This window comes from Lactuca sativa, chromosome 8 (genome assembly GCF_002870075.4).
Source record: "Lactuca sativa cultivar Salinas chromosome 8, Lsat_Salinas_v11, whole genome shotgun sequence".
Taxonomy (NCBI): domain Eukaryota; kingdom Viridiplantae; phylum Streptophyta; class Magnoliopsida; order Asterales; family Asteraceae; genus Lactuca; species Lactuca sativa.
The window spans coordinates 167,820,513-167,837,116 of record NC_056630.2 but is presented as its reverse complement, the minus strand read 5'-3'; the positions used below and the strand labels follow the sequence as shown (position 1 = coordinate 167,837,116).

The 16,604-nt window shown below is 34.9% G+C and overlaps 1 pseudogene; it reads right to left on the bottom strand.

Moving 5' to 3' along the window:
- Positions 1-11,222: 11,222 nt before the first annotated feature.
- LOC111917551 (DNA mismatch repair protein MLH1-like) lies at positions 11,223-14,095 on the bottom strand (annotated as a pseudogene).
- Positions 14,096-16,604: the final 2,509 nt, after the last annotated feature.

Sequence of the window (16,604 nt, the reverse complement as noted above, 5' to 3'; positions counted from 1 at the left end):
GCATTTTAGGCATAATATTTACTTTTGTTAAATTGATTCTCCTTTGGTATTTAACAGGGGCATTTTAGGCATAATATTTACTTTTATTGAATTGATTTTCCTTTGGTATTTAACAGGGGCATTTTAAGCATAATATTTACTTTTATTGAATTGATTTTCCTTTGGTATTTAACAGGGGCATTTTAGGCATAATATTTACTTTTTGAATATATTATTTTTATAAAAAGCATTACTATATATTATGTTATGTGTATATTAATTAAGAGCAATGTGTTTGCACTTGGAGATAATCTAACTTCTTGATGTAACTACCCTTCACCACCATCAAAGAAACTTCATTTTCTTGATTGCATCGTTGCTACTAATAGAATAGAAATCAATAGGAAACAGTGGTTTTCTACTCTTTATTTATAGACACTCATAGAACTTATGTTTGTTGAGTTGTATTTTTGGATATATATATATATATATATATATATATATATATATATATATATATATATATATATATATATATATATATATATATATATGTTCGATACTGACTAATTCTTTTCTTTATTTGTTTGATTGTGTGACTTGCAGATAAGATTCATGGGAAAATGGGAGAAGGTGAGTATAATTTATGAACAAATTACATCTAATTGTTTGTAATATATGATTATATTGACTAATCTCATTGATTAATATATCATTCAGGTACATTTGGGCAAGTACTGGAATGTTGGGACAAGGAAAGAAAGGAAATGTTGGCAATGATCTCGAGGGAAGACCCCAAGAGGTTATTATTATTATTATTATTATTATTATTATTATTATTATTATTATTATTATTATTATTATTATTATTATTATTTAATAAAAATGCTTTTTGTGGGTTTTGATGAATTAATATTATATATATTTATAGGTGAGGGAGGTTATTGGTACTGAAGATGATAGTGAGGTGAGGAGATATAAGGCAAAAATGGAAGAACGTGCAAGGAGGGAAGAAGACCTCTTTGCCCGTGCTCCTCTTACAAGTAAGGAAAAGAAGAAGCTAAAACAGATGCACAACTTAAGAAATGGGTGAGTTGATGGAGGTGCGCTTTGGTAATTATTGCAGGTGCGAATGCTGGTGCGCTTTTAGTTGATGGACCTGGACAGAAAGCTTTGGAAAATATCAATCTCTTCTCAGTTATCACCATCATCTCTTTTATCTTGTGATCCCTTTTGTCTTCTTATTAGAAGGCTTCAAGCTTACTCCAGAGTACCTGCAGTCTAGTGTGAGTATATAATATAATATATAGACCTCAATTGCCGTATAATATTTTAAACAGTGATATTTATATGAATTTTATGAACAAGGGATTGTTGTAATTTTTTAAATTGTTAGGCAAGTCAAGGTGTTAATGTGGGAGAGTTATGTGTGAGGTCTGTTCTAGTTGGTGTATGCTTTCATAATTATCAACAAGGTGTTAAAGTAAAAGTATGTATGTGGAGAGGAGTGACAGGTATCGTATATGATACTACAAATGGTAAATCTAGTGACACCAGTGTACATCCTATGTTATCTTCTTCCAGACACTAGCGTCTCCCATCAAGTCACTTGGTAAAATTTATAAATATGGATACTGCTTATAAAGTACAACTTGCATTTGCTACTGGCTACTATTTATCTTACCTTCATCATATTTAATTTCAGGAACTGGTTTGGCACTTGCTAGAGTTTTCCTATATTCAAGAGCAAAGAGGATAAAGCCAAACCCAAAACAAAAGGCTGCTTGACTGGTAATTAACAACTTACCTTTCTAGAAACTTTGTGTTTGTTTTATTGTTAAGATTATTTCACCTATTTACCTTTCTGTTTTTTTCCTCATATTTTATTTGTTTTTAGCTAATTAACAACTTACCCTTTATTTAGGAACTTCTTGTTTGTTTTAATGTTCCAATTATTTCAGAAGTCTATATTTGGGTAAGCTAATGAAGTAGAACTGAAGTTCAATAATAAGAGAAACAATGAAGATTTAGATCATTTCATTATAAACCTTAACCAAGAAATCAAAATGATATCACAATAGGTTTGCTATGATTTTAATACATGCAGCTCAAGATGTCATGCAGAGCACCAAACAAGCCTGGTTGCAGGTTTCTTTTTTCTAGAAAGAAGGGTAAAATGTTCACATTCAGATCATTCATACAGTCCCAAAAAGAAACAGTCATTATTAGTTTGTTTATATAGTACTTTTAGGTATGTTTTTTTCTAGTCCAAATAAACAAGAAAGCGTTTGTATGAGACTAAATCACTAAATGACCATTTTACCCTTACATTTCTTTTTTGTAGGATAGAAGCACAGTAGTTTCTTTAAGAAAAAGGTTAAAGTTATTCTGCGATTTTCAGGTGAAATTTTACTCTTTACTTTACTTTGTTACTCATAATACCAATATATTAACAATTTGTTTTATATTTATGGAACCAATCACCAGAGAGATTCATGGTTATGAAGCGAAATTTTCGTATTCCATTAGAGGAGGAGCTTAGAAGAATGGTGACACCAGAAAATGTATGTTTTCACTTTTCTTTAATCTTTATCTTTATATTCTTTTTCTTTTATCTTTTTTTTGTGTGTGTTAGGTGTGTGCTTTTGAAAGCATGCTAGCTGGAATGTACAAATTGAAACTTCTAGGAATCAGCATGACTCATCCATGTGGTCTCTCCTCTGCAATGAATCAGCTCCCTACTGAAGCAATAGCTTTAGCTGCTGCTTCCCACATCAAAAGAGAATTACAAATAACTCCCTGGAATTTCAGCAACAACTTTGTTGTACAAATCAGGTAAAAAAACCAAAAAGGGACTTAATACTTAACTAGATATTATTTATTGATTTGAAGTCTTAACTGGATACAGATACCTTACTTGTTGTGCCTTTGAAGGGGTATGATTCTCATCACATCACTGAGGAACATCTAGGTGGTAAAATAATATCACGTTCTGTTCTTCTTTGTGCCTTTGAAGGGGTATGATTCTCATCTCATCTTCATCTTTATCTTCGTCTATGAGGGCAAATTTGTAAAAAGTGTTTAATGTTTAATTACAGATACCTTACTTGTTGTGTGCACTTGTGGATGGACATCTTTTGACCTTTTTACTCAACACAAGAACAGGGAAATTAACAGACAGGAAAAAGGTGTCACTTGGGAAAAAATTAAGAATGTTGAAGCTGGTGAGTGAATTTTCTGTAAAAAATCTAAGTATTATATAATACAATTTTATCTAAATTCTTTGAATTATAAGAATAAATAGTAATTAAAAAATTATAATATATGTTTTCACAGGCTGCAAGAGATGTTGGAGCCCTTAGAGAACCTAAGGACAAACTGGAGAAGTGAGTTGAAGAGCTGACATGGAGATTAGACTTTAAATATCTCCCATTTGAGGGTATATTTTTTTTATATTTCTTGTATCTAATTAGTTTGTAAATTTTTGTTACAACTATTGATTTGTTTTATCTTTCCATTGAACGATTATTTGTATGACCTTAAATTTTATAAAATGGATTATATTTTTTGTATATGATATTTTATTTTCTATTATGAGATATTAAATTCAAATTTAATTTGAAAATTAGTAAATCTATAAATAATATTTTTTTTTAAACATTTAAAATTATGATACGCAAAAATGTATGTCATCTTCATTTATGACATGGCCTTTCTTGACAGGGGATTTCTTGATACGTATTGCGTGTCATTAACACGCGCGTCGTAAGGTTACGACACACGAATGCGTGTCGTCTTCCTTTATGACAGGGCCTTCCTTGATACGCATTGTGTGTCGTAAACGCGCGTCGTAAATGCACGTCGTCTATAGACGACATGCAAAAGCGCGTCGTCTCTCTTTATGACATGGCCTTCCTTGACGCGCATTTGCACGTCGTCTGAGCCTTTTACGACGTGCAATGAGCGTCGTAAAAGGCTATTTTTCTAGTAGTTAGTCTTAATTTTTCCAATGCTCGAAAGTTCTCATTCATCATACTATACAACTTGCATGATTCCAAGTTTCGGTCCAATTGAAACTTGGGTGATGAGAATCTTTCCTTATTTGGTAAATTTAGACACTACCAAAAATGAATGAATCAAATTCATAGTTCCAATATTGCTATAAACATACAAACATCAAGTTTTCATTAATACCATTGTAAGGAGATAAAAATAAAGTAAAACAAACTTTTATTTATTTTAAAATGCGGAAACAAACTTTTTCCTTACAATGTAACTTGAAATGAAAACTATGTTATTACTTGTTTCCTAGCAATCTATCATAACTCCTAAGAGTAGCTCAAGAATCCAATCTTCAATCAAGCGATAGAAATCCATCTTCACGATCAGATTCAACATACTCTTTCTTTAAGTTTCCTTCACTTTTCCTTTGATTATTAAACATCAACATGTGACCCAGTCACATCTTGTAATAAGAATCTCAAAATAGAAACTTAACCGAGTTAGATAGTGGACCTTACCTGAAATAGAGTCAAACTTATTGACTTTACTAGCCTTATGATCTTTCAGGTAAAATTGATAGCTTCGCAACCAATGCCATTTCCTTTTGGAAATAGGACCATATGGACCCTTAGGTAATAGTACATGGGACTATCTCAGACTTAGCCTTTCTCTTTACCATTTGGTCAACCGAGTTGACTATGGCCGATCCCTTTCCATTGAGAAGAGAATGCTTTTCTAGATTTCCTGTGTCACTATTGTCCCTGTCCATAAAGTTTTGGGAAGTTGATCTCCTAATCAAATTTTCTTTACTAGTACACTAAATCTTTTCTGATTTAGCAGCACAAAGCAAATAGATAAGATCATTAAGGGTCTTGTCATAGTCTGTTTCATAGGAGTCCCAAGGAACTCACTATGTGACTTAGAAAGTGATTGAACCACTAACTTTCTTAAGACTTTGACACCCAACTCTCCCGGCTTGTCAGTATGTGACTTCATCTCCAAGATGTGATCAAACCTAGACCTTGCCTTGCCAATAGGGCTTGAGTGACCTTGAACTTGTGGGTTAGGGAGAATAATTGGAGGAGGTGGAGGAAGTTAAGTTCCAAGATATTTGGGAAGATCATAGATGTCTGAACTAGACATATTTTGGGAGATATTCAAGATAGTTGATTTAAAGTCGTTAATATAACACCCAATATGAAATATTAAGGCTAGGACCCAACACACTATTTTATAACTTGGAAGAGGGATGCCGTAATCCAAGCTATAGAATATTTGAAGGTAGGTGAATGATGATTCACCAATTTCCACCATGAAAAACGAAATAATTTATTAGGTTTTAATTGGATTTGAAACTCCTAGATCTTTTGAGATTCATTGAACTTTTCAATGGCATGTTTCAATCTCGAGTGTGCCCTTCAGGTTTTGTGACTGGGATGCCGAGGATCACAAAACAAGGTATGAAGTAACCATGCAAATTACTTGGTACCCTTAAGTGTTTACCCCTCAATCGATGTATCGGTTAACCACACACGCTCCATCGATACTATGATAAACATTAAGTTACCCTTTGCTTACCTTGTTAAATACGGGTTAGTGTGCCGGTTAACAACACACGCTCCAGTAACCGACTTAAACAAAGTGCAAAGTGTAATTTCATGGATTAGCACCTTATTCACATTTTCCTAAGTAACTAAGATTGGGTATTTATAAAATGTTTAGTTACTTAGTATTTATCATTAATACTTTTAATGAAGGGAGAATTATAGTCATTGTCCTACCCGTTCGGCTAACGACCCTCCACCGGTCAAGGAAGCAGTGGGTGAGAGTGGACACCCATTAAACTGCCATTTTATAGGCAGTAACCTTATAACCCCCCCCTTATAGACCGGCTTCGTCAATGAGGCCTACTAACGGTAAGACTGACTTTACTCTTATACATATATATATATATATATATATATATATATATATATATATATATATATATATATATATATATATATATATATATATTATTAACTTATAATATTATAAAGTATAAGGGTTGAATTTTAACTTTTAAAATTCTAAGGTCTAGTTTGGAATTAAAGTATAAATGGGGGGTAACTTTACAAATTCCAAAACTTGAGGACAAGTTTTGAAACCTTTCAAAACTCTTGGCTTTTTCATAACTTATGAGTTTAATTAAGGTTTAATGAAAAAAATTCAAGTTCCATAACTTGAGGACAAGTTATGGAAGATATTAAATCATTTAATGATGACATTAAAAAAAGAGACTCTTCTATTTTCATAACCTATGAGAATTAATGACACTTTAAAAAGAAAAACTCTTCACTTTCCATAACTTGAGGACAAGTTATGGAGTTCATAAAAACCATTAAGATCAAATATTCCAATTAACACAATAATCAAATAATTTTTCTATGATCTAGATTAAACTCATAAGTAAAGATAATTCACATCAACAAATTTCAAGAAATTAGATAATCATATAAACTAATACAAATCTTGAAACTTTGACAATTATCCTTTGAAGACTCTTGGACTTCATAACCTAAAGAGTTAATAAATGAGACATTTCACATCCATAAATTATGGAAGTTTCAAAACTATTAAGATCATAACTTTAAAAAAACTTTTGAGTTCCAAAATTTTATGACAAAATTTGTAACTCCTTAAAACCACTTAGATCAAACTTTTAAAACAAATAAAATAATCATATCATTCTATCTTTTAATAAATTGACCTAATTCAACTCTTGTAGTAAAGTGACTCAAATTTTACAAATAATTAGTTTTTCATAAAATCAAGTAATTATCATAAAATTTGACAAACTTCATGTTTTTTTTTCTTTTTTTTTCCATCAACTTGAAAAAAATACATTTGCATCAAATATAGTAGAAAACAACCCATGGGTCTGATACCACTGTTGGGTTTTGGTATAATACAACATCCTTTGGTGCACATACAACCCTAAATACCTTGGATCTATGTTTTCACTAATTATACATGCAAATGGTTTCCAAGGCATTAAACCTATAACTAGCATGCATTTGACATAAACCATATAATATACTAGTTAGGGAAACATACCTTTTATGTGGCTTGAAGTCTTGATGTATTTGGCCTTAAGAGCTTAGTACCAATAGTATGAAATGCCTCAAATGGAATCACAACACACCTAGGACAAAGGTGGCTCTTGAGAGAGAATTCCATGCACCAAAACACCTCCATATTTCTCTAAGAAAAGAAGTGGTGATTTTGGCTATTGAGTAACCTATTTATATGTAGGATTCCAAGGGTCATGGGTATAACCCATAATACATACCCATGGGTTTTATGATCCATGGTTCATGTCGCCCAACTCTTTATGTATCCATACATAAACTTGGTCCAACATGGATCATAAGCCCAATACATATAAATATAACTAATTATCATAATTAGTCCCCATAGGTTTAATTAGTCTCTTTTGATCACTAAATTAATTCCAAATTAATTCTTGATCGATACTAATTAAAACATATGATTTCATATTAATATATTATAACTTATAATATATTAATAAACCATAAATGACCTTCCCTCAAAAGTCCATCCTAAAAAATTGTCCTGATGATATACAACCCAAATGGACCATCCTTCTAACTGATGTACAAAATTCCTTCATCCTACTCGCCGAGTTGCATGAACAACTCGTCGAGTTCATCTTCATCCGATGAACACTCTATGCTGAGACTCGCCGAGCTGTATGAACAACTTGTCGAATATGTTCTTGAGGTAAGAAGATTGCTTTGGACTCCTCGAGTCAGGGCATTGACTTGCCGAGTCCCTCCATGGATGGGTCTGGTTTCCGACTCACTGAGTCCACCCACGACTCACAACTCCACTCAGCGAACACGAAAAGGGGTAAACTCGCGGCTCGACTCGCCGATTCCGATGAACGACTCGCCAAGTCGTTCACATGCAATTACTATATACTCGATTCTACTTGAATCCAGCTCATACCATACATAGATCTGGGCTCTTAGGGTAGGTTTTACACGTAAAGTTTCCAACTTTACGTGTATACATGCATAGGATGGGGATTTAAGGCTTAATAAAGGAGAAAATGGTAGATCTAGGACATTCAAGAACTTTACTCCCATAAAGGCCATGGATCTGAGCTTCTGGAGCTCAACCTTGCCTAGATCTAGAGGTTAATCAGCTCATTACAACCCCGAATCCACAACCAAGCTTGGAAATGGTTCAAGAAGGACTTTAATGGTACCCTAAGGGACTTTAAGCATAAAAATAGAAGGAAACTGATTTATACCACAATGAATCTCTGAAATATCACCAAGATATCTGGCCTCTTTCTTCTCCTTTTGATCTACTCTCCTTCTCTCAAAATTTTCAAGAAATCGCACCAAAACACTTCAATCTCACAAGAAAAGGGGTTAGGTCGATATAAGGAGCTCTGAGGGTGAAGGAGTCGGGATTGGGGCGCATAAGGTTGCTTTAAATAGGGTGAAACCCTTGAAATTAGGGTTTCATCCAGACAGCGGGGACTCGTCGAGTCGCCAACTTAAGCGTGCTCAATATCCCGACTTTACTCGGCGAGTCGGGCCTACAACTCACCGAGTCCAAGGCTAAAAATGTAACTTACTTAGATAGGTCATACATACCAGGAACTAGGTGCTACAATATACTAAGCTTTTCTCGATGTCGGACGGGGCCCGATGCTAGGCAAGGCACGATGTCGGATTTCGGTATGATGCCGAGTGGAGCCCGATGTCGGGTGGGGCCCGTTGAAGCGGGAAAGGCCCATGATATGTTATTATGTGATTATGTGTATGGTATGTGGTAGTTTGGGGAGACTCACTAAGCTTCGTGCTTATAGTTTTCAGTTTTGATTTCAAGCAGTGACGTAACCATATTGGTACAAGAGTGGGCCTTGGCCCACCTACATAAATTTAAGTTTATATATATATATATATATATATATATATATATATATATGTGTGTGTGTGTGTGTGTATATATATATATGTGTGTGTGTGTGTGTGTATATATATATATATATATATTATTAAATATAGAAGACTAGGAACCTGAATTGCTACATTAAAAAATTTAAATTCAATATGAAAAGAGTACATTTTGCCGCATATATTATTACATTTTGTTATCATTTGAAGTACTTTTGCTACCGTTCATATTTTGTAAATAATTTTGCATACCCTAAAACAAAATCTTGGCTACGCCATTGGTTTCAGGTACTTCCGGTAGCAAAGGGAAGAGCTCGGGATGACTGCAGCACACACATCATTATGTTTAGCCTGGGATGTTTTACTCTGATATATTGACATGTTTTGAAAACCATATTGTAAACATTTATGATTTGATACTAAGTCCATAACTATAATTGGTATGTACTTGACCTAACTCGGCATGGTCTATTTGGGTTGCATGGCATCAGAACATTTGGATAGACCGTTTGTGAGGAGAGAACATTTGTGACATATTAATATATTATAAGTTCTAATATATTAATATGAAATCATGTTATTTAATTAGTATTAATCAAGAATAAATTTGGACTTAATTTAGTGATCAAAAGAGACTAATTAAATATATGGGGATTGCTTGCGTAAATCATTCATTCTTATATATGTGGGCTTATGATCCATGATTCCTTATGTTGGGTTTAACCCATGTGGTGACCCATGGATACTCCATGGAGGTTTAAACCCATGGAGCATAAGGAATGGGTAAAGTCATGGGTTACATTGTGTAACCCTAATTTGCACACTATATAAGGACCCCCTTTAACTCAAGAAATTGGCACTAGAGATACATATATGAGGGCTAGCCGATTTGAGCATGAGTGTCTTCTTCTCATGGTTATTCCATGTGTTGGTGATGTTGTGTGAACCATTTGAGGTGTCACACTTGGGGCACTAGGCTCTCGAGCTTCATGGAATCAAGCTACATTAACAAGGTATGTATTCTATCTTGTTTTGTTATACTAGTTCTTAAAGATTGTATGCTAGTTAGGGTAATACCTTGGAATATTCATATTTGCATGTATAATAGAGAAAACATAGATCCAAGGTATTTAGGGTTGCATGTACACTTAGGAATGTTAGAATACTCATAACCCAACAGTCGTATCAGAGTAGGCTTGTTTTCTTGTTATACTTGCAAAATTGGCTGAAAAATCGAAGTTAGTTGTTGTCTGCTCAGCAGACTCGCCGAGTCCATGAAGGGACTCGACGTGTCCAAGGCTAAACTCATCCAACTCGCCAAGTTGGTTCGTGCACTCGACGAGTTGTGTAACATCCCAAAATTCAAGCCCGAAAATTTCATTTTTGAATTAATATGTTTAATAAACATTTTACCAAAACATTGTCAATAAAACAACACCTTACAAAATCATAATGTTTTGTCTCAAACCATGACATCAAAAGTAATGAAAATCAGAGTACAATCCCAGAAACTCAATGCGGAAACCATGTGTGTGTGTGTGATGCGCTGCTATACCGTCGGCTCCTTCCCCTTCGACGAAGAAGTACCTCAAACTAAAACCAAAACCGTAAGCACAAAGCTTAGTGACACTACTAGAAAAACAGCCTTTTACGACACGCAATGCGTGTTGTAAAACGCTCAGACGACACGCAAATGCGTGTCAAGGAAGGCCCTGTCATAACGAGAGACGACACGCTTTTGCGCGTCGTCTATAGATGACGCGCATTTACAACGCGCATTTATGACACGCATTTACGACGCGCAATTATGACACGTAATGCGTATCAAGGAACTGTCATAAAGGAAGACGACACGCATTTGCGTGTCGTAACCTTACGACGTGCGTGTTTATGACACGCAATGCGTATCAAGGAAGCCCCTGTCAAGAAAGGCCATGTCATAAATGAAGATGACACACATTTTTGCGTATCGTAATTTCAAATGTTTAAAAAAATATTATTTATACATTTACTAATTTTCAAATTAAATTTGCATTTAATGTCTCATAACAAAAAATAAAATACCATATACAAAAAATACAATCCATTGCATAAAATTTAATGTCATACAAATAATCGATCCATGGAAAGATAAAACAAATCAATAAAAGTTTTCTCCCTATACATGATTATCACATACTAAATAACAAACTTTATTTCATATTCATACATATGATTACATTATTCATTAAAAAAATATATATACCTACATCTTCGCCTAAAATGTTATTACATGATGTAAGTTGGCCACTTCAATGATGGATCACCAAGAGGAAGACCAACAACTGCTGTTAAGTTTCACAAATACGATAATATTTAAGAAAACAGAAGGGCAGATTTGTAAATTGTAATTGAACCTTCTCTGTGGATTCAACTTTGTTCTCGGCTCCTAAAGTTTCAATGGCGGTGCCTCGTGTTTGGCGCATGCAAATCTTTATCTGAACTCCACACACCTAACTTTTGAGGATTATTTTCGTTTATAGTGTTCACTCCGTATTCCACATTTATCAAAGGAAATGAGAAAAATATATGAGGAGTGAACAATCAAACAACAAAAATAGTCCTCAACAATATAAAACAATCAGATAACAATATATGAGGAATGGAATGGAATAAGAAAGGGAATGGAATTGATGATTACCTGAGATAATTATGTTAATGGTTCAATGACTTTTGGTTGAGCATCACGAGTACAAAAATAAGAATGTTTCTCCAACTAAATGGATCATGTAATAAAACATACCCCTAAGCCAAAAACTAGGCATGTTTTTAAATGACCCAATACTTGATAAGTTACAAGAGATGTTTTTCCAATCACCAAGAAGGTACTGAAGTTTACTGATACTGATATCATGCAAGAAAGAACAATAAACCCCTGCAATTTAAATGAGAATGTTAAAATTAGCTACATACTTTCACTTCTTTCTATTGTTGCATTGAAGTTTCACCTTTTTGCTTATTAAGGAAATAAAAGTAGGATGATGTTATAAACAAATCAATGAAAGTATGTTGATGTTTCATAATGCTAAAACCAAAGGGACCTTAAACTGAAAGACTTACTTGAGCATTAATCTTTCTTTTTAAGTCATCATTCTCGATGCCTTCTGAATCTAGATCTTATTCAGTCAGTGCCAGCATGATTAGTTCTTGCAATGGAGCAAGCTCACTTAATTGTATTGCATTGAAGTAACCAAATCATTGCAGAACCAGTTGATACATGAGCTCTTTGCTACAAAAAAGAAAGAAGAATTTAGTGCCTCACCTATAGAAACTTTGCAAGCTTAACTATACAGATATATGAAGTAGTTAGCAGAAACAGATCAGATATATTACCTCAAATTTACAACATTGGCAAGATATACCAACATACGTGAAGTTCCTTACAGTGTCCAAAAGACCTAACAAAAAGAACCACATCAGACATTAACAACACAAGATTATGCATATATAGTTCATAATGAATGTGGCGATTGAGGATACCAGAGTGATAATCATGTTCAAACTCATCGATAAGTTCCTGAACACTTGTAAGATCAGCAGTTTCCTTGGGATTCCTCCTCTGTCTGATGGAAGGCCTGCAGTAAGTTAATGGAGATGTACATGTATGGTTATAAATCTGAAAATCCAAATATATAAAAAATAATAGTATAAAATCTACTTGGCACTTGGCAGACAACTTTATTTGCAACAAGTAGAGCATGCATGATCAATATCTATGGTCCACCTTCATGAGGAGTGTTACCCATTGTTTATATGGAAATAGAGAGATCCTAAATTCCTACCTCAAAGAGTTCAAGCCATAACTTCTTTCATTGGGTCTAGAAGGCTTCGCTTGCAAATAAGCATGCATCCTCCCAGAAGGATCCTGTGAATCTGTCTGCACCATCTTATTTACAAGTATTTTTTGCGACCCTTTAAAATATATAAAAACAAGTTAGAACATGAAGAGATATATCAAGTGAAAAGTAAAAAGAAGAGCATCACTACACTTGTATAGTTGCATACCAGAAGTCGATGTGTTTACACAGGAAGCTTTGTTTATAGATATTGAACTGGCAGGAGAGCAATCCACTGCCTGTTCAAACACATAAAAGCTTTGTTTATAGATACGTAACACATACCATTGATGAAGAGAACCATGGTTGTCTTCTTTTGTAGAGTAACTAGAGTCGGATATAAAGCCAACCATTTCAAAAACTGAAGTAGATGGATTAGCATCTGAAGCCTCTATCTTCATCTGACTACGAGCAACTGAGACTCCATACCCAGATCTGATTGCATCCAGCCTTGTAGACATAGCAACTGAGTGAACATCGGCTGCACCAGCTCCATGCTAAGAATTGGATAGTGGATATGTACAAGACATTAAAACCAATATTAAAAAATTTATGCAGTATGCCTCCAAAAATTATGGAACAAAACAATTATTAGTTTCAGATGCAAAACAATTAGTTAAACTACTCACCTTTCTGCAGGAGAAGCTCATGTTTTTATGATGAATGGCAAACCGACAAAGTAGGTCAACAATTTTTGGATAATCATCAGCAGAGTTCTTGAGAGGTTTCCTTCGTGCAATCATGTTATAAAATAAATTCACAATCTGGTAAAGACACACACGTCATCTAATCAAAAGGGGAGTAATGTCACTTAATAACAGAGATTTAGTAAGATCAAAATTCACCTGTAAATGAAGCTCATTACCATGGCATTCTCATTTTTTCGATTACCAATCACAGATGAATGCCAAGACGCGGAAAATGGAATGAAGCCATTAGGAATTTCGGTTGGGTTGCTCTGCATTAGTAGATATAATTGATTTGAAAAAGGAATTGATTAGCAAATGATTAGAAAAAAAGATTGAAATAGATAACTTATTACATGCATTGGTGTTAGGGCTTGTGTTCCCCTTGCTCTTATGCATTTTATACATGATATTCCTCCCAAATCAATACATTCGTGAAGATGCTTTGAAACAACACATCCACATTGAACAGGCTGTGCAATAATTTAAAATAAAAAAAAAAGACTTGGTGAGCAGAAAAGATTATAAGTTCTTATGGTAGTACCCGAATCCTGATTTTTCAGTTACTAGCTACTTCCATACCTAATATAGGAGATAATATTGATATTAGAATGTGTTCTAGACAATAAATGCATGTATGAGATAATATTGAGGTCTGTTGTTATCATAACCAATTTGGTGATTTCCAATTTACATACACAAAAATCACTTTCCCTAATTTAGCTCTTTAGTAGGTATGTCGACTGGTTGTGACAACCACCTGTATACCAAAGGAAAGCCCTCAAGTCTCAGCCTTTAGTACTTGTTGTGTTGTAGCCCTTTTGCACCCTTACTTGAGGAGATAAAGACAGGTGAAACATTGAGGATCGGCCATGGAATGCAAGAGGGATGAGGCCATTAGGGCAAAAAGACTCGCTGAGAAGAAATTGGCTGATAAAGATTTTGCTGCTTCCAAGAAATATACAGTAAAGGCCCAAACCCTTTGTCCCGATCTTGATGGCATCTCTCAGATGTCCACCATTGTTGATGTGTATATATCTGCAGAAAACAAGGTAAATGGTGAACTCGATTGGTATGGGATACTCGGTGCACCGTGATAAAAACAAATCGGTTGGTGCAGATGGAGCATTTAAACTTATTTCCGAAGCATGGAGTTTGTTGTATGACAAGTCTAAAAGATTAACCTATAACCAAAGGAGGAAAGTTCCATCAGGTTCCCCTGGTGTTGGTGTAAACAGTTTTGCAAAGCGTGCAGCTTCAAAAGTACAAAAGTCACACAGCTCCACCACTACTTTTTGGATTGTTTGCCATGGATGCAGGATGCAGTATGAATACCTAAAAGTATACCTGAATCAAACACTCCTATGTCCTAATTTTCAGGAGCCTTTTTTGGCTACAGAGAGTGCACCACCTGTTACTTTTAAGAAATCGGTTGCACACCAACATCAACAACATCTGGATTCAATTAAGAAATATCATTCATCAAGCAACATAAACACAGATGTGGTATATAAAGAGAGCGTGAATGAGAGATTGAAAAGAGAGCGTGAAGATTTGTCCATGGGAAACCTCTCAAAAAATAGAAAAGCAGATGACAGTGACATCAAGTAGCAACAACCTTCTTCTTTTAACACCCCATATCAAATGTACTCAAGAAATAATACATCTAGGAATGGGATAAGAACAAATGGTTTTGAGACTGATCTGGCATATAAAATTTGGAATAGAACCAGAGAGTTGACTGTAGTTGAAACTCGAAACATGCTAATGAAGAAAGCCCAAAAGGAGATTCGCAGATGGCTTTGAGAAAATCTAGGTTAAATTTGGAAGAAGGTAAAAAAATCAAAAGCGAACGGCTAGAGCTTAACAAGTTCGTCTCAAAACAAACAAAGACCTACCTGAATCGCTTCCCAAATGGAATAATCGTATGGTCGAATAAGCATGGTACCACGAACAGGGCCGTTCCAGCGAGCTCAGCCTAGGAAATGACATCGAGGTACCATGCATTGAAATCCTGGGAACGAGAGGTTATGTCTTTCTTATACTTTCACAGCTACGCATATCTTCTTCATTTCTGTGCACAAACCTAACAATAATGAAAATATCATATTGTTAATTTCTTTTTAGTTGTAAACCAAAATGGAACTCCAGAGAGAAAACAATATGTAAGACTTACTCAGTCTCTCTCTCTGACTACACATAAATCTATTGAACATCGATGGTCGGCGTGAGCGACGATTGAACATCGATAAAGACTTACATAACAGATGAACCATCGATTAAACCTTTGATAAAGACTTATAGTTGTGGCGATTGTTGACGATTGAACATCGATGGTCGGCGTGAGCGGGAGTCGAGCAAAACCAGTGAATCGATTGAACGGGGAGAACAGCTTGAGGGAGGGTTATGTGACACGAACTCGAAACCCTAGTACAAGCAATAGTCGATTTTGTGGCCCTATGAATGTAAAGTGTTCGATATCTTGTGAGAAATGAAGCAATAGAGATCGATCTATGGAGGATGTGGGTCGTCCTTTGAGGGATTAAAAAAACCCTAGCTTCCAAGACTTTGTGAGGACGAGGTTTTCTAGTTTTTAGATTCCTACAAGGTATTAAGGAGTGGCGGAGAAGTGGATCAGAGAGAAGAGAGAAGGGGAGAGTAGATTGCGAAGATGAAAGATAGAAAGAAGTTAGAAGACGGGTTTTCAAAATTTTGGGGATTTTGTTTCCCCCTCTACTAAACGCGCGTTTCATTAAAATTATAAAGCGACAGGTATAGAGAACGCGCCTTTAAAATAAAGCGCCCTCCGTGTTTTTAATTTCTTTTCTAGAGACACTAATTCAAGGGCACACAATAATGCGTGACATAAATCCTTAAAATTTTTGAAGAGATGGCACTTTTTTAATGTCACTCTCTTTTGCGTAACATAAATCAACGAGTGTCGTGATTTGCGCATCATAAAAGGGTCTTTTTCTTGTAGTGTGAGTTCCCCCATCATACCACATACCATACAATATCGTCGGTATCTTTCAACCGGTAACCTTCATCGGTATCTTTCAACCGGTAACCAGCATCGGTATCTTTCAACC